Genomic DNA, 15,011 nt, shown 5'->3' on the forward strand with positions numbered 1-15,011 from the left:
GCCATCTTTTACACAACTAGCCAACAGCATTCTACTCTGCTAATAGCCATGTTTTACACAACTAGCCTACAGCATGCTACTCTGCTAATAGCCATCTTTTACACAACTAGCCTACAGCATTCTACTCTGCTAATAGCCATGTTTTACACAACTAGCCTACAGCATGCTACTCTGCTAATAGCCATCTTTTACACAACTAGCCTACAGCATGCTACTCTGCTAATAGCCATGTTTTACACTACTAGCCTACAGCATGCTACTCTGCTAATAGCTATCTTTTACACAACTAGCCTACAGCATGCTACTCTGCTAATAGCTATCTTTTACACAACTAGCCTGCAGCATGCTACTCTGCTAATAGCCATGTTTTACCAACAAGCTAAAACGAAAGCTGTCGTTTTGTAGTCTTAACTGTTTACTAGTTTGCTTCTAATCTTTGGAAACTTAGCTGCTGCTGGAGACAACCCGGCTCCTCCCCCCAGCATGGCTACTTAATATGCACGTGAATGACGTCATCATGCCGGTCTGCAGTCTTTGTTGTTTCTCCTCACTGTGTATTAGGCTTCTGAAAATGTGTCCCCCAGAACAGTGTAGTTGAATAGCCCTGCTGTAAGCTTTGTAAAGGGACATTTACCCTCTGGTCAGTGAACAGCTCTTTTGCATATCCAGTGCAAAGAGCCAGAGGCAAGAAGGGGAAGGAGGTGAAAATTTTTTTACATTTGGGCCACCAAAAATGTACTTGGAATTTGGGAATAAAATATTTTGCTTTTTCAAAAGTACCTTTTTTACGGTCAGGCTGACAGCTTTTTCAAACTAGTGTCCGTGGAGAAGCTAACTTCTGATAGGGTGGGCCGACTGCTTGCCTTTACGTGATTCGTCAAGATCTGAGGTAAACACGTAGTGCCCTCTGGGTAGTGTAGTTTATGTAACGTTAGGGTCATCTCTCTGACACTGACGCTTTCTCTGTCAGTGGTAGAGGACCGGCTACATACGAGAAGCAGTGGTACGCAAGAAAAAGTGCAGGTACGCTTAAGAGTAAAATATAGAAGTACCGGCCCACTTTGAGCACTACTTCTCTCCACATTGAAGGCTGACCAGCAGTAACTTTATCTTCTGAACAGCATGTGTGTTATCCTGGCTAGGACTACACATTACGCTCCCTCCCTTTGAAGGGATTTATTCCACTCAAAATTAGTTAGTTTTCAGGGTTCAACTGTTAGCACTATTTAACTAATGCTGCAACAAAGAAGTATTTGTTGTTCTTAATTAATCACCTGGTAAATACAATTTACAAAAATTCCATCACTGTTTACTAAGGTGATGTCAAGCTGCTGAAATATTCAGTTTATTGTCACTTAAGACGAAGAAAAGAAGCAAACCTTTATAACTTACCAGCTTTAATCAGAGCATGGCTGCTGCTGCTTAAAAAAAATGACTTGAACAGTTAGTGTCTGAACTGCGTCCGTGCTGCCGCCATCTTGGGACAGACAACTGATCTTAAAGACTCATAGATAAGTATTTTTGTACTGCTTTTGGATGTTCATGTGAAAGAAATGCTAAACTAAGCAACATGGAATAACATTTCACGTATGAAAAATGTGTTTTACAATATTATACTATTACTAAAGTGTTGAATTTAATATCACAAAAGATAACATTAATCCTTCTTTTAAGATAACGGTAAGTTAAGTGACTGGCCTGATACTGAATTGAGCTAATGCTAGCTTGTATCAAGTTATGTATGTTTTATTTGAGTGATTATTAATATCTCAGTAAGATGCTGAAAACTATGTTTGTTATGTGTGTCACTGAACAGTTCCTCATGTCATTACCCATAGACCCCATGTGGAAAAATCCAGACTTTACTTCAGAAAAATATAAATGTTTACAGCCTGGTACAAAAAACGGTTTTGGTCTATGAAGCTAATTTCACACTTCATAACTGTTTATATAACTCACCTGTTTAAATTGTATCAAGGCTTAAATCAGCAGACAATCACTAGCTTCAAAATATTTTGAAAAAGTTTGATAAGAAATTTAATCAAGTGTCCTGTATTATAAATAGATGTCTGGCATTTGTAGTAAACCGCTTCAAAATCAGTTGGAAATTCTGATTTTAATTGTGGATAGACCTTCTGCCTTCATATACACATGCATTAGGAGGAGCAAAATGTTTGTTAGGAAATGGCCGCCGTGTCAACATATGTGGTATCTACGTTTTTATATATATATATATATATATATTAGGGCTGTCAATCGATTAAAAAAAATCTCTCTATTATGTATTATGTGTTTTAGGAGCATGCCAGAAATTGCATAAAGTGAAGGCAGATGAGGTGGAAGATGCCATTGGCCAGGCGCTGAAATTAGCACCACACAGACAATTAAAGTGGTATGAGTCATTAATGATTTCTCCACAACTTCTTTATTGAAATTATTTAGATTAATCCCCAGTAACAATCTTGCATTTTTTTCTTTGTTCAAGATGGAAGCGGAAAGGAGGAGGAGAACTACAAAACTGTAGTTTAAAATAAAATCTAATTTATGGATTGCAGGTCCTGTCATTTACTTGCTATAGTGGATAAGGTCTATGATAATTAGTACAAATTCCAGTGATATCTGTGTTCTACTAACAGTAGGCCTAGCACTACATATGTATATCTATATAGCAATGACTGCAGAGACAGCTTTGATCAGTGGGACAGATAGGTGGACAGGTGGGAAAGTGATTTGGAGAAAACGAAGATGGATGAGGCTTCAGGGAAATGCTGATAAGTATTATCAACTCATGATAGACCGAATTCATTGAGAATGTATTTTTAAATATATCTGACATTTTCTGTGTGGAAAATTAATACTATCATTTATTTGTTTCAGTGTTCTAACCCTTTTCATGGATCCCTGCGATGTGCACTTTCAGTCTCTAATGTAAGTTAAGTGAGCACTATATCTGATTTTGAACAAATCTTGCAACGACAAAAGCAAGGGGAAACTTAATCAATATCAGTTTATAAAAATGGTGTGCTTTTATCCAAATACAAAAACTGTGTCTTTTCAGTGTGCACTTGTGATTCAATACTCCCATTTGATTTTCGTTTTCCTCCCAAGGGTGCTCTTGGAAAGGACATGAAAATTAGCCACTTTGGTCAGCTGTCACCCATGGGCAATGTCTCATCCCACTTGTCACCACACAACAGAGGCCTCCTTTGGTAAAGAAAAGAAAAGGGTACGACTATGATCATGCAGGTTCTACAGGCTCAAAATGTAATATATATATATACATACATACATACATACATACATACAGTACAGGCCAAAAGTTTGGACACACCTTCTCATTCAATATTCATGACTATTTAAATTGTAGATTCTCACTGAAGGCATCAAAACTATGTATGAACACATATGGAATTATGTACTTAACAAAAAAGTGTGAAATAACTGAAAACATGTCTTATATTTTAGATTCTTCAAAGTAGCCACCCTTTGCTTTTTTTGATAACTCTGCAAACCCTTGGTGTTCTCTCAATGAGCTTCATGAGGTAGTCACCTGAAATGGTTTTCACTTCACAGGTGTGCTTTGTCAGGGTTAATTAGTGGAATTATTTTTCCTTAATAAAAAAGCAAAGGGTGGCTACTTTGAAGAATCTAAAATATAAGACATGTTTTCAGTTATTTCACACTTTTTTGTTAATCAATTTTTTTTCAAACACACACATAAAATATAGCAACGCTGGGTCCCAGCAAAAGTTAGCTTAGCTGTTACATTTACATGGCTAACAACAAAAGTTACGTGTCACTTCCAATATACACAGTCGGAATATACGGCCAACTTTCCCACTATCACTACAATCTCCTGACACCATGCTACACATCTGCTTATTATTACCCATTTTATGTTTTCTTACCTGCAAAATACACGGACATTGCGTACATTGTCAACCTGTTCAGCGTTTGTACGCGCGGACTCTGTTTACTCCTGACAGAAGCGCTCATTTAAGGGTATACTCCCTCTTGTGGCTGAAGGGAGCAACAAAATGTTTCTACTACAATGCCTGAGTGCAGGGAGCACAGTGACTCTTTTAACAACATAAAGCAATGCACATTTTAATGAACATGAACTGTTATAATGCAATTAAATTAAATGAAGTAAATAATATTAAATAATATATATATGGGTGGTGGCTTTTCCTATAAACTACAGTATAACTTATTTTATGACATTGTCCTTACACACACACACATACGTCGGCACGACGTATGCAATTGATCGCGGGTCATAAAGAAGAATAATGAAGCATCGTTTATTGAGCGTCTGGACGTCTTATTATGATCGCAATCTATACATCGCAGCGACGTATTAACTATGTCGGTGATATGTATTAACAGTTCCTCAGTTGTTCGCGGGTCATAATGAAGAATCGTTTATTGAGCGTCTGGACGTCTTATTATGATCGCAATCTATACATCGCAGCGACGTATTAACTATGTCGGTGAGATGCATTAACGGTTCCTCAGTTGTTCGCGGGTCATTTGGAAGCATCGTTTATTGAGCGTCTGGATGTCTTTACTGTACACACACACTGTTGATGTGATGGACAGTGAATCTGAATTCTGCCCAGCAACGAATTCGCGCCACAGTCGATAAAGGAAGGGGAAAAAAAGTTTCCAGTCTACGAAGGGTTAGGATGGAGACTGCTTCTTTTGCTGCTGTCAAATACCCTGGTAAGCACTATTTCATCTTAACGTAGCTAACGTTAATACAAATATTTCGACGTTTTCTCATGTGGAAGTTGGTGTTCATTGGACTAATAACAAGATATGTTAGAAAGTTACGCCATGTCATGGTTTAAAGTAACTTTAGAGCCGTTAAATCAGGCTCACATCGCACTAGCGTCCCTTTTTCACATTCATTTAAAATTAAAATATCCGTGCTCTAGCTAGCTAGCTAGTTAGCTTGCTATATGTACTAATCTGACTGAATCTGAATGTAAAGTTAACGTTAGCTGCTATTTCAGTTGCAGTACATGCCAGTAACGTTAGCTAACGTGAGGCTGCTAGCTATAGCTAATTGAACGTTAGCTACCCGATATCCCTTAACGTTAATTTTAGCTAGCTAGCTAACAGTAACTGTGCCGCACCTCAGTCATACTTTGCTCATATCGGTTAATTTGATTTTTGTTTTGGCTTTAATTGAACTGAAATCTCAACAGGGAACATTTAAAGCTGAAGACTTGTTATATAATCAAAATGTAGCTAGCTAGCTAAAGGTAAATCCGGCATGTAGCGTTAGCTATCTAGCTAGCTAATCTGCAAACTAACGTTAAATCATTTAAAAAAGGTGAAGAGGTTCAGGGGCCGTCTAATGGCAGGCTAACGTTTGTACTTATTACATTGTGATTGTAATATTTTATTTTTACCCTGCTTACAGTGCCTTGCGAAAGTATTCGGCCCCCTTGAACTTTTCGACCTTTTGCCACATTTCAGGCCTCAAACATAAAGATATAAAACTGTATTTTTTTGTGAAGAATCAACAACAAGTGGGACACAATCATGAAGTGGAACGAAATTTATTGGATATTTCAAACCTTTTAAACAAATAAAAAACTGAAATATTGGACGTGCAAAATTATTCAGCCCCTTAAGTTAATACTTTTTGTGGCGCCACCTTTTGCTGCGATTACAGCTGTAAGTCGCTTGGGGTATGTCTCTATCAGTTTTGCACATCGAGACTGACATTTTTGCCCATTCCTCCTTGCAAAACAGCTCGAGCTCAGTGAGGTTGGATAGAGCGTTTGTGAACACGCAGTTTTCAGTTCTTTCCACAGATTCTCGATTGAATTCAGGTCTGGACTTTGACTTGGCCATTCTAACACCTGGATATGTTTATTTGTGAACCATTCCATTGTAGATTTTGCTTTATGTTTTGGATCATTGTCTTGTTGGAAGACAAATCTCCGTCCCAGTCTCAGGTCTTTTGCAGACTCCATCAGGTTTTCTTCCAGAATGGTCCTTTATTTGGCTCCATCCATCTTCCCATCAATTTTAACCATCTTCCCTGTCCCTGCTGAAGAAAAGCAGGCCCAAACCATGATGCTGCCACCACCATGTTTGAAGTGGGGGTGGTGTGTTTTCAGGGTGATGAGCTGTGTTGCTTTTACGCCAAACATAACGTTTTGCATTGTTGCCAAAAAGTTCGATTTTGGTTTCATCTGACCACAGCACCTTCTTCCATGTTTGGTGTGTCTCCCAGGTGGCTTTTGGCAAACTTTAAACGACACTTTTTATGGATATCTTTAAGAAATGGCTTTCTTCTTGCCACTCTTCCATAAAGGCCAGATTTGTGCAGTATACGACTGATTGTTGTCCTATGGACAGAGTCTCCCACCTCAGCTGTAGATCTCTGCAGTTCATCCAGAGTGATCATGGGCCTCTTGGCTGCATCTCTGATCAGTCTTCTCATTGTATGAGCTGAAAGTTTAGAGCGGGACGCCCCGGCCCTTCGTCAGATTTGTAGTGGTCCGATACTCCTTCCATTTCAATATTATCCGCTGCACAGTGCTCCTTGGGATGTTTAAAGCTTGGGAAATCTTTTTGTTTCCAAATCCGGCTTTAAACTTCTCCACAACAGTATCTCGGACCTGCCTGGTGTGTTCCTTTTTCTTCATGATGCTCTCTGCGCTTTACACGGACCTTTGAGACTATCACAGAGCAGGTGCATTTTTCCGGAGACTTGATTACACACAGCTGGATTCTATTTATCATCATTAGTCATTTAGGTCAACATTGGATCATTCAGAGATCCCCACTGAACTTCTGGAGAGAGTTTGCTGCACTGAAAGTAAAGGGGCTGAATAATTTTGCACGCCCACTTTTTCAGTTTTTTATTTGTTAAAAAAGTTTGAAATAGCCAATAAATTTCGTTCCACTTCATAATTGGGACCCACTTGTTGTTGATTCTTCACAAAAAATTACAGTTTTATATCTTTATGTTTGAGGCCTGAAATGTGGCAAAAGGTCGAAACGTTCAAGGGGGCCGAATACTTTCGCAAGGCACTGTAAATGACACTATGTAAAATTAGTTTAGGACTGTTTAGCTAGTAAGACTGTGGTTCGTTTCTGTACACTCGGCATTAAATCTGGTTAACAACTGATTTTGAAAATGGGGTTGGGAGTGCCAACGGTCATAAAACATCAGTTATTAGCTAGATGGTGCCCGTTTTCGTGGGCTAACGTTAGCCTTCAAAACACTAATGAGCATCGTCACCTGTTACCATGATTTTCTTGCTGATATATCACTAACGTTGATTAATTACAATAAAAACAATTTACCTGGCAAGCAAGCGTTAGCTTAATGTAGTTACTGTCCAGTCACTTTAAGTTTTACTTTTTGTTGAAGCTAAATTGACCATAAGCCTAACTGACATTAGCGGTTTATAATCGGCTTTAACAGGGACTAAACACGTTCGATGGACATATTGAATCACATTTGACTTTGAGAGCAATACAATTATCAATATCACAATAATTGAATTGGTATATTGCTTTTTTCCCCCGTTTTTCCATTAGAACGATGTAGCTATATGTGTGCATCTGTAAGATGTATGAAATACGTTAGGACGATGTATATATGTATACGTCGCGGAGAGAGCGGCTACATGTCGTTGAAACGTACAGCAGCGACATCCCGGGGACGTCGTGCCAGTGAGCAAACGAGCAATCTACTACGTATCCCCGATGAATTAGGATTACATCGCGGTGTGCTATAATGTTTATAGCAAGGGTAACTTTGGTAAACTGTTAGTTGATGTTTGTTTGCTTGTTTGTTTCACTAGTTATCCCTCATTAAAAAGGGGGTTCTTGCTAAGAATATCACCATCTTCTACAAAATGTCAGGAATACACTGTGTTCATTGCGAAACAGTAGTTACAATACTAAAAATACTGCATACTCACAAAAGAGCAGTATTTTTTGATAGTAGCTTTCACATAGTGTGTCTGTTTTTATGTTGGTATGATGTATAGTGGAAGATCAGAAAACGTCGGCAGGAGGTGGGAGAGAAGGCAATGCAGAGATGAAGGACATCATACCACAATAATAGTTGTGTGTGTATAAGCCTGATCAACAAGTGAAAAAAGTCAGGAATGTTATTGTCATATTAGTTTGTTGCAAGATGCAAATTACACACCTGTAATCTGAATCTATCTAGTATTTGGGGCAGGCACAGTGCCACTCATGATTCTTATGTGTTGCTCTATTTTTTTAACCCCGTGTGTTCAAGGGGTCCTAGACTTTCTCTATCTATTACATTGTACTTGAATTATTAATTACCTCTGTATATTAATCTCTTTCAGATAAGAGGAAAGAGTTTGAAAACTGATTTGACGACCACTGCTAAATTGGCCTGCTAAGAGGAAGAGGCACTAATGATTCCAGAAGAGGAAGCCAAAGAAGAAGACCTACACAGACTTTCAAATGGGTAGGTAATAAACTATTATTAAATCATATCCATCTATCAACAGTAAATATTTTAACCCTTTGGAAGTTGTACTTAAGTTACATTTTGTATTCAAATGTAACCCTAATGTGCAGTGAAGGAGATATACCACACGTCCTTCCTGCTGCTGCCAGACTTTATAATCAACACTGCTCCAAGTAGACCACACGCACCCTATCTGACAATTTACTCACGTGCAACATCAATGTACACCTTTTTTATGCAATATCAATAACTCCTCTGTGCAATACTGTGAATACCGTATTATTAAACTTTCTGTCTGTATACTGAACAGTTTTAACTGCTTTATTCTTGCGTTTTTACTGATGCTTTTGTCATTGCACTTTCCTTTTGGTGCAGTATCACTGAAAATGTCCTCCACTGTGGGATTAATTAAGGATCTTATCTTGTTTTAAATTTTTATATGTTTGTATTTTTCAGATCTCTCAATTGCCATGATGACCAAGATATTCAACGGGAAAATGTGGAAAGCTGCCATATTCCCAGTCATTACTTTGCCAAATCATCTGTGGTAAGTTTACAAAATCGTAATTGAAAATGGGAGTAGGAAGTAAAGAGAGGGCAGCATAAAATGACACCTTTGGTTTCAAAAGTAAATACTTTTTAAATAATTGTGATTACTATGAAACCTTGATGTTAGCCCTTTTAGAGAGAAAGTTATGGTATTTTTTATGGGACGATTTATAACATGCTATTTAAAGCTTTAATTTACAAAGTGATCTAAATACATATTGTCAGAATGGCGCTTTAACAGCGGTTGAGGCTAGATGGGAGACAGTTAAGTTTAGGCACCAAAACGACTTGTTAAGTTCAGGAAACAGATCGTGGTTTGAATAAAAAACTCTAAAGGAATGAAACAAGTTTTCCTGGGTGAAAGTATAACAAATACATTATTATATTAGTCTAGATTTTGCGGGATTTTTGTGTAACTTTTGGCCGTAGCTGTATCCCTTCTACCGTAAACAGCCCACCTTGAACTTCATCCAAAATGAAACTGCACAGACTGCAGCGCCCCCTACTGACCAAATGTCCTTACTGTTCAATTATATTTAAAGGCTGAATTGGAGCTTCTGAGGAAAATTCAGCAGAGAATTTAACTACGTTAACAACATTTGGCTTGCCATATTCTACTTGCCATATTCTTCTATTCACATCTGCAAAAAAAAAATATTACTCAACCACTTCTTAAAAACAAAGGGAGATGAAACAAAATGTATTAAAAGATACTTCTTCGAATAACGCACAAAACCCAAATCTTTTGTTCTTGTCACTGCAGCAGCACCACCGAGGGACCCTACTTTCCTGAGTACGAAGCCGGCCATCAAGGAGTTCCCCGACTGGCAACAGACTGGAGCAGATGCTGTAGCAGGGACAGCATTTTTTTTTTGCTACTGAAATTATTTACATTATGATAGAAAGTGGACAATATAGTGTGACAATTAGTTTTTGTTCTCCAACATGTACACACTGCTGTTGTGAAGCAGTGATATACAGCTCACGAGTGTGTAGTCAAAAGAGTGAAATACTGTATATTTCAGCGACAGATTTGGGTTCAAATAACATTTCCATGATCCCATAGGCATCCAAAAATTGAGAAAGTGAAGCTTTTTTAAAACTGAAACAAGGTGTTTGACATCCTGTTGTGTGTGCAAGCCCTTTTTATTACCACGGGTTTACAGACAGTCTCTAATAATTGGGTATCACCTGGAACACAGCCAATAATCGAGAGACACACCCACCAAACGAGATAAAACATAACTCAAGCCGTTGCATCCCGTTCCCAGGAAACGTGCGTGCCCCAGCTCTTTGCCTGAGGGGAAGCCCACAGTCTCAGACTTTTAAAAAAAACCCTGGTTTAAGATTTTAACCCTTGTGTTGACTTCGGGTCAAATTGACCTGTTTTCAACTTTTGTTTTATATCAGAAAATATGGGACGTAGAAATAAGTGCTGAAAATGTGTAGAAGAAAAATTTAATAATTTTTTTTTTCAAGGTTGACGGGAAGACAACACAAGGTAATGTTTTTGTACATTAGCCCTTAGTATAGACCACAGTAGGATAATTATCCCCAAATCTAGCTACATACAAGAATATATTTTAATGTGTTACAGTGTGCTATTTTCTATAATGATTTGAACTTGTGTAAATTGTCTTTGAGTACCCTGAAAAGCGCTTTATAAATAAAATGTATTATAAGTAATTGTGTATGGTTTATCTATCTTACTTTAGCAATTCAATTTAGTAAAGATATTTAAAGTAATTGTGTGTGACCTATACTGACCAGTTTTGTTAAATGGATTAATGCAGGATCAATTGATCTGCACGTCTTCCTGACATCTGTACTACGTATAACAGATGTCAGGAAGATGTACCTCAGACTGCATCTGTAAGATGTATAGCAGATGTTAGAACGATGTATATAAGCCTGCATCTCTACGATGTATTGCATACGTTAGAGCAACGTATATAAGCCTACATCTCTACGACGTATGGCATACGTTAGAACGATGTATATTGCCTGCATCTCTACGACGTATGGCATACGTTAGAACGATGCATATATGTATACGTCGTGGAGAGAGCGGCTATATGTCGCTGAAACGTAGCGCAGCGACGTCGCGGGGACGTCGTGCCGGTGAGCAAACTACCAAAATACTACGTATCCCTGATGCATTCTGATTACATCGCCAATACGTCGCCGCGACGTATGTGTGCTTACTGGGTTTAGTCTCTCTCTATGTCTCTCCACCATATAACGCTCTCTCTCTTCAGTCTCTCTCTATCTCGCTCCACCATATAACGCTACTGTGCTTTCGGGCAGTTGTTGAGGCTCCTCTGCTGAGGATTTTAAAATGAATGCGCTGTCGATATCTTCTGTAACAGACGCGATGGTGGAATCTACACATCTCAACAAATCCAACCCAAGCGTTTTTTGGTGACGTGGTTGATTCTGTTACTGTTGATCATCTGTCCGACAATCTGATTGGTCCGAACAGATCCTGTTGCCAATAATTTATCAATGGTGCGAGCCTCTAACAGATCGAAATTCAGGGGGGAAATGCAGCGTGCAGCGTGTGGTGGTGCTCGGTGAATGAGACAGCAACTCCTCTTGGAGAGAGCAGAGGCGCTCCGAGTTCTCCTGTTGGTAAGATCAACTATTTCATCTCGGAAGGGACTTGTTGTTGTTGTTGTTGTTGTTGTTGTACATAACCGGGTTCCTTTTGTTCCTCACACTGAGAATGAAATCAAGTTTGGAAATGTCTGCTCTCGATATGTTTAGAAACGTAATCATATCTAAACAAACTCATCGAAGCAGAAGCGAATATCCAAATGTCAGTCTCGTTGCTAGGACTGCACAATGCTGGGATGTTAACCACGGGACTTCATCCATCTTGGCTGTTGCATCGCGATAATAAATCCATTTGAGTAAAATAATCAACAGGCTATCTGCCCGTGTTAAGTAGGGAGGGATGGTTAGGAAACGAAATGTAATGCATGCCCCTCCGTTTTTTCTTCTTCTAATAGTTGTCATGAAACGAGGAAGGGACATAGCGTCCTTTTTAGCCCCAGGAAACCAAAAAGGGAGAGAAACAAATGAAGGTGTTGATGAGCAGGAAGAGGGAGAGCCAGAGGGGTCTGGGGAGGTTGGAGAGAGGGCATGTGATGAAAGGGAGGGCTCTGACACAGAGAGGGAGATTCAGAGGGTGAGGAGGATGAAGAAGAAGAGGGTGAGGAGGATGAAGAAGAAGAGGGTGAGGAGGAAGAAAACCTACAGGGACAGAGAGAGGGACAGCAAGTGGATCCATGTGGATCAAGTACTGCACCATCAGGTCTGTGATGAAGAAGGTTCTTACTATTTGCAAAGCAGTGTAATTACAATGTAATGGTAGGCCTGCTGGGTGTCCTTAAAATGCTGCTTTCTGCTGTTCATTCTTATTTGTGTCATTATGGCTCTGTTTCTTTTTTTTCTCAAAGTAAATACTTGATCTACATTTTGAAATACATGCAGATATACAGTACATGCATACGTAAATAATAGGGGTGGTACGGTTCATGAAAAAACACCCGAACCGCTCGGTTCGCTAGTCTCGGTTCGGAGCATGTGTGTACCGCACGGTTCGTCAGTACACCGTTAATGTGCACTAACCTCTTACTGCCGTAGTGCCCACTTTCGACACCTATGTTAAAACACTTACTGGAAATGACGAGCGGGATGGGCGTGACAAACGCAACCCATGGCAGCTGATTGGACGATTGCGTCACATGGGTCTGGCTGGTCCCAAATTTCAAAATAGACTGTCATGGCGGCTCGTTCAGAATCATATACTGTCTATGTTCAGAATACGATCTCATATTGTACTAAAATAGTTCACCGAAACGTGTTTCTGAAAACATTTTAAGCGAGAAATAGGCCATGCAGTTGCTGAATCTGTCTTCATTTCAGATCGACAAAGGTCAGTTTAAAAGATTTTCATCAGATTTTGAGAGACACCGAGCCGACCGCTCCTCAAGTGGAGTGGGGTGCCGCTGCAGGTCACGTCATGTCACCTGCAGAAATGTCCAGTGGGAGAGAGGCTGCCCAGAGCTGGAGGATGCGCCAGCGTCGTTTATAGTCTAGTGTGTGGGAACATTTTGGATTTCACGTTACCTATATGGAAATAAAACAATATAGAACTGCCACTGTGTGCACGTTTTGTGCAACATGCATTCAATATGCTAATTTTAGCTATATGCTGAAGTATATTCTGGAGTGTTAAAGAAAAAAATAAGAAACCGTACTGAACCGAAAACTGTGACCCTAAAACTGTGATACGAACCGAAACGTGGGTTTTGTGAACCGTACCACCCCTAGTAAATAAATGTTGTAGTTGTGCTCAAGTTTACTGTACATCTTTCTACAGATATCAGCAAGTCCAAGAATGATGTAGCAGTACAGCCCAACTTGAATATATTACATATTGCTATGCATATAGACGTTTTCTGAAAGTTATCATCCCTTAAACCAGATATTTAAGTCTGTAAACTGTGTGAAATGGGGAAACTGCAGGCTAATAAATGCTCTGGTTTTGGTCCACTTCCTGTGTTTGGGTCGGATCGCGTCCCCAACTGAACCAGGACCCCCGTTTTCAAGCGGACCAGAGTTCTGGTGTTTGATCTGCACCGAGTTCAGATTGAGGACAGTAAAGTTGTTAGTGTAAGTTAGCACACCTAAACAACGGAGTCTGAGTGAGACAGGAAGACAGCTGTCTCCGAGATGACGTCATCTTCTGCCTTCTGTAGAAGTGGTGAACTTACAGCTCGCAGCACTTTAATCACATATAGTGGGGAGCTTTGGACTGATATCTAGTGTCGGCAAAATCACTTTTTATTGAGTTTCCTTTTTCCTGAAATGCTCTGAGTGAATTTAATTTAAAGAAAAGTTGACCTTTTATTGTCCAGTTGTTTAGATTTATTCACAGTTTAATATAATGCTGTTTTCTCCAAACTACTCGGAGTTCATTGTGTAGCGAGGAAGGAAATTGAACAGTTTTCCAGCCGCTGCTTTGAGTTTGCCGCAAGGTTATTATAGTTTTGCATTTTTCATTAGTTTTTATTTTTATTTCGTTTTGACTTTTTTTTTCAAATTCTCTTTAGTTTTAATTAGTTTTTAAAGCGGTTTTGCTAGTTTAGTTTAGTTTTCATTTTTTGAAAATGCCTAGTTTTAGTTTAGTTTTTATTAGTTTTAGTCTTAGTTTTAGTCTTTTTTTTTTCTAATATTGGTTATTTATTGGGAGCAAGATTCACAAAGGTCAGAAAATAGTATTGTGTAATAATAACTCAACAAAAACATCATACAATTTTAGAAATATGTATTCACATTGTATTCAACAATAACACCTCTACATGTTTGTAAATATTTCATTATATCTTTTAATGGGACAACACTGAAGATATTACGCTGTGTACAGCTTGTATAACAGTGTAAATGTGCTGTCCTCTCAAAAAAACTCAACACACAGCCATTAATGTCTTAACCGCAGGCAACAAAAGTGAGTACACCCCTATTTTAAATTAAAATAGCCCCACATCATCACATGCCCTTCACCATACCTAGAGATTGGCATGGTTTTATGTCAGTTAGCCTAATAGCTGGTTTGATTTGCATTGAGAGATGATTTTATGGAAAGTACCTCATGCCCCTCTCTAGGTATGGTGAAGTGTATGTGATAATGTGGGGGTATGGTGAAGGGTATGTGATGATGTGGGGGGGCTATTTTAATTCCAAAGGCCAGGGGAACTTTATCAGGATGCATAGTATCCTGGATCCATGAAATAACTGGCCTTTAAAAATATAATAATCTGCCTGCCTCTATGGTAATCTAACATAGGGGTGTAGTGACTTTTGTTGCCAGTGGTTTAGACATTAATGGCTGTATGTTGAGTTATTTTGAGGGGACAGCACATTTACACTGTTATACAAGCTGGACACTTAATACTTTACATTGTAGCAAAGT

The 15,011-nt window shown here is 39.0% G+C and overlaps 1 protein-coding gene and 1 long non-coding RNA gene across 7 annotated transcripts in view; both read left to right on the forward strand.

Moving 5' to 3' along the window:
- LOC120571101 (zinc finger protein 664-like) overlaps positions 1–15,011 on the forward strand; it is a 416,820-nt gene that overhangs the window by 99,795 nt on the left and 302,014 nt on the right. The gene's annotated exons all lie outside the window — the stretch shown is intronic.
- The window catches only part of LOC120571707, a 20,625-nt gene continuing 6,297 nt past the window's right edge, over positions 684–15,011 (forward strand). Inside the window, exons 1-5 of one of the 4 annotated variants that reach the window (XR_005641272.1) lie at positions 684–2,928; positions 3,109–3,226; positions 8,355–8,479; positions 8,939–9,029; positions 9,795–10,392. This is a non-coding gene — a long non-coding RNA (uncharacterized LOC120571707). Of the gene's footprint in view, positions 2,929–3,108; positions 3,227–8,354; positions 8,480–8,938; positions 9,030–9,794; positions 10,393–15,011 lie in introns of those variants that run through there. The other 3 variants (XR_005641274.1, XR_005641270.1, XR_005641269.1) reach the window with 3 other exon arrangements.

The sequence above is a fragment of the Perca fluviatilis genome, chromosome 2 (assembly GCF_010015445.1).
Source record: "Perca fluviatilis chromosome 2, GENO_Pfluv_1.0, whole genome shotgun sequence".
Lineage (NCBI taxonomy): Eukaryota > Metazoa > Chordata > Actinopteri > Perciformes > Percidae > Perca > Perca fluviatilis.